The sequence below is a fragment of the Muntiacus reevesi genome, chromosome 1, assembly GCF_963930625.1.
Source record: "Muntiacus reevesi chromosome 1, mMunRee1.1, whole genome shotgun sequence".
Taxonomy (NCBI): domain Eukaryota; kingdom Metazoa; phylum Chordata; class Mammalia; order Artiodactyla; family Cervidae; genus Muntiacus; species Muntiacus reevesi.
Genome location: NC_089249.1, coordinates 194318723 through 194322578, shown reverse-complemented (window position 1 = coordinate 194322578; position 3856 = coordinate 194318723). Strand labels below are relative to the sequence as shown.

The window sequence follows — 3856 nt, the reverse complement described above, 5'->3', positions numbered from 1 at the left end:
ACTCTAGTGCAGTAACCATGGGCCAGGATGCAGAGGAAATGACTGGTGCAGCCCTGGTGAGAGAGAAGAGGTTCTGGCGCCTTCTGGTGGTCATCTCATGCCACAACCCATCCTCAGCCGCTCCGTGGCGTTGGCTATAATCTGCCAGCAAAATCAGCTCCAAAGATACCTTTTACAATAGGTGAGCGGATATACAAACGGTGGCACATCCAGACAATGGTGTACAGTGGACAATAAAAATAAACGAGCTGTGGGAGAGGGATGTATTGGGAGTTTTGGATAAATAGATGCAAACTACCATACATAGAATGGATAAACAACAAGGTCCTACTGTATAGAACTTTCCTGGTGGCTCAGTTGGTAAAGAATCTGCCTGCAATGTGGGAGACCTGGGTTCAAACCCTGGGTTGGGAAGATTCCCTGGAGGTATCTATATCTATCTATCTGTACGTACACACATATATATATTTTTGGCCATACCCCATGCTTGCAGAATCTTAGTTTCCCAACCAGGGATTGAACCTGGGCCTGTGGCAGTGGAGACATGGAGTCCTAACTACTGGACTGCCAGGGAATTCCCTATTTTTAATTTTTTTTATTTTAAATCAACATCTTACACTTTATAATGCACTCATAAATTTTTACACAAACTTCATGTTTACAAGTACAAAAAGGCAAAGAACCTCAAAGAATTGAAGTCGCTGTATCATCGACTACATTCAGTAGAGTTAATACTGTTGTCCTCGTTCTTCATCTTCTAAATCCAGAAGGGAACCATGAATCTATCCCCCATGTGGACTCCGCTTTCAGAAGTTGGAGACTGGGTGCAGTTCTGTACACATTTGGGTTTCGACAGAGCTGAACTGAGATTCCATTGTGTTCCAGACCAGATCGGCCAGAAGAAAGTCATCCATTGCAGTCTGAGTTTCATTGCTGGTGAAGAATAAGCTCCCCAAAGTTTCGAAGCCAGAGTTCATGGTCTGTGTTTCGGCACTGTCCAACCAAACTTTCTTTTCCAGGGCAGGCAGATGTTTAGCAGTGGAGATTCCGTCAGTCTGGGTATCTGTGTCAGATGAATCAGTACTCAAGGAAAGGCTGGAATATTTCAGGATACTTCCCAGCGGCAGACGAGGGCTACTGTCTAAAAAGAAGCTCAGGTCCATCTGTCTGTGTGTCAAAGATATCAAGGGCTAAGAAGCTAGAATTCCCCCTACAGCTGTAGGCCTGTGTAGAGGGGTCTGCAAGGAAGAAGTCAGTTTGGGTTTCTATGTCCAGCGACTCCAAGACTAGCTCAGTGGTCATGGTGCTAAGCTCACTCTCCTCGGTTTGCGTCTGGATATTTGAGGCTGAAAAGAACTCTTCGACATCAAAATCAATTTCAGGATTCTGGGCTGGGCCAGATGGGAGCTGGGTGTCAGGTCCAGTATTTGTGTCAGACAAAAGACTACGATTGTCCGGCATCTGACCAGGCAGGTTGCGTGACAAGATGTTTTCTAGGTCACTTAATAAATCCATGGTCGGAGTCTGATTATATGTCGTGTTCTGTGATGAAAGCATGCTATTCGGTGTACTGCAGTTTATAATTGGTGCAGATTTCTCAATATCTTGAGTTAAAGTTTTAGGGTGGTTCTGAGGTAACAAGTCATGAGTTACAATCTCTGTTACTAAGCCACTGCTTATAATATTGTCTGTAGACATACAATATGATGAATGGACACTCTCAAAAATGTCTCCACACATTACAGCTTGGTCCATCTGTACTCGGTCATCTGCTGGATGCTGTATTTCACTGGTCTGAGTTTCTCTGGAGATCCTACCTGGCTGGAAACTGGCATCTATAAATGCATCAGTCTGAGCAGTGATAGATAAGGTTACCTTAGAAATGGGCAAAAAAGTCTGAGTTTGAACACTAATGGGAAGGGAAACCTGGAAATCAAATGTCAAATAAGTTTGTGAACAGGGTGACACAGAGGAGTCAGGGCTGGCCCACGGTGCAAATGGCATAAATTGTGGTGTGGTGTGGGACAGGTCTGTCTGTACATTGATTGAAGAAAATGGACTTTTACCCAAGTTCTCTTGAACACCTGTGCTAATCAGCTCAACAGCAACAGCATTTACAACTTTTAAGAGAGGGAGGCTCTCCTTGAGAGAGCAGGGCTCCGAAACTAGGCCGAGGATCAGGGTTCCAATGGAGAAGGCAAGTAATTTCATGGCACCAAGGGCACAGCCCTGTTGGTCGACACTCAACACCACAGGCTGGGCTGATGAGTCGGCTGTAGGCGCAAAGACAGTCATAGGAGAAAATTGCATGATGGGGAGTTTAACCAAAGCCACTCTGGGCTTTGGTAAAAGCAACATCTGAGGGTACCTTGGAGCTGCTGGAAGAGTCTGCTGTTTGGCATTAGAGCTGCAAGAGTCTTCAAAAGAAGCCACCAGCCTTATTTCTGAAGTTTTCTAGTTCTGGAGCGTCCAGTCGTGGAACTGGTTGGTTGCTCAGTGATTCAACAGTCTTACTGGACAACTCCTGGCTGTGCAGGCAGTTTTCTATTTTCCTTTCCGTACTAGGTGGATCCCTGTGTTCGGCAGGGATCTCATGGCCAGTTCAATAGATGTGGGACTGTAACGCAGTCCTGCTGGCATAGGGACAGCCACACGTGCACTGGAAGGTCTTGCCACAGTCCTCTGCATGTCTTTTCAGGGCCCACTCAGTGCCATACGAATTGCTGTCCTTACTACATTTATGCTTCTTTTCAGCATGCATTTTCATAAAGTGCTGTTTTACGAGAGAAAATTGAGAAACTGGTCTGTCAGGGCCTCTAGGGCATCATTCAATTGGACAACAGTAGAATTTCGGTACAATGGCAACCCACTCCAGTACTCTTGCCTGGAAAATCCCATGGGCGGAGGAGCCTGGTAGGCTGCAGTCCATGGAGTTGCTAAGAGTCGGACACGACTGAGCGACTTCACTTTCACTTTTCACTTTCCTGCATTGGAGAAGGAAATGGCAACCCACTCCATTGTTCTTGCCTTGAGAATCCCAGGGCCGGGGGGAGCCTGGTGGGCTGCCGTCTATGGGGTCGCACAGAGTCGGACATGACTGAAGCGACTTAGCAGCAGCAGCCGTAGAATTTCGGTACGGTTTTCAAATCTTTTCTTATTGTTGGATTCACTCTGCCATCCCACAGGCGGTGCATGTTGATCACGGGGCTGTTGGGCAGGATCTCGCTGCAGCTGCGCACCATGCACGGGATGTTGGTCCTCACGGCCCAGGACAGCTCGCTCACCAGCGGCTGGATGAGCTCCGGGGCCGGTGACACTGAACCCGTGGGCTGCTGCCTCGCCACCGTGGGTCAGGGCTGGATGCCTCTCAGCTGCCTGGGGGAACCCCAAGGACCTGAGGTGGCGGCGGCACCTCTTGTGGCCGCCGGGACATCCGGGGCACCCGAGGCGAGAGCCGCAGGATCCGCCTCCACTGCCTCAGAGGCCGCCATGGCTCTCGCGCCGCGCGGCAGCCGGACCCCTGTTGTGAAATTTTGAGCTTTTTAAGCTTACATGCTTTTCTGGTTAGGACCTGCACTTGCCGGTGCCGGGTGACACCAGTTCCTGGTCACCTTCCCCTACCTGGGGACAAGACGCTCCTCTTCCACGCCTGGCCTTCAGGTGTATGGGCTCAGTGCTGCCCCTGACCTCTGACCTGGCCCCCATTGTGGGGTGGAAAGGCAGCGACCCCTCAGTTCTGCCTGCTGCCCACACCCACTCTGTTTCATGCCTGTAGGTGTTAGTTCGGAGGCCCCTGTGTCTCTGACCTGCTCTGACCCCCGCCTGCCCTGTTCCATCTCTTCTGCCCTGTCCCTGG

At 49.5% G+C, this 3856-nt stretch overlaps 1 pseudogene; it reads right to left on the bottom strand.

Annotated features, from left to right (window-relative positions):
• Window positions 1–743: 743 nt before the first annotated feature.
• On the bottom strand, window positions 744–3491 carry LOC136166476 (ATM interactor-like; annotated as a pseudogene).
• Window positions 3492–3856: the final 365 nt, after the last annotated feature.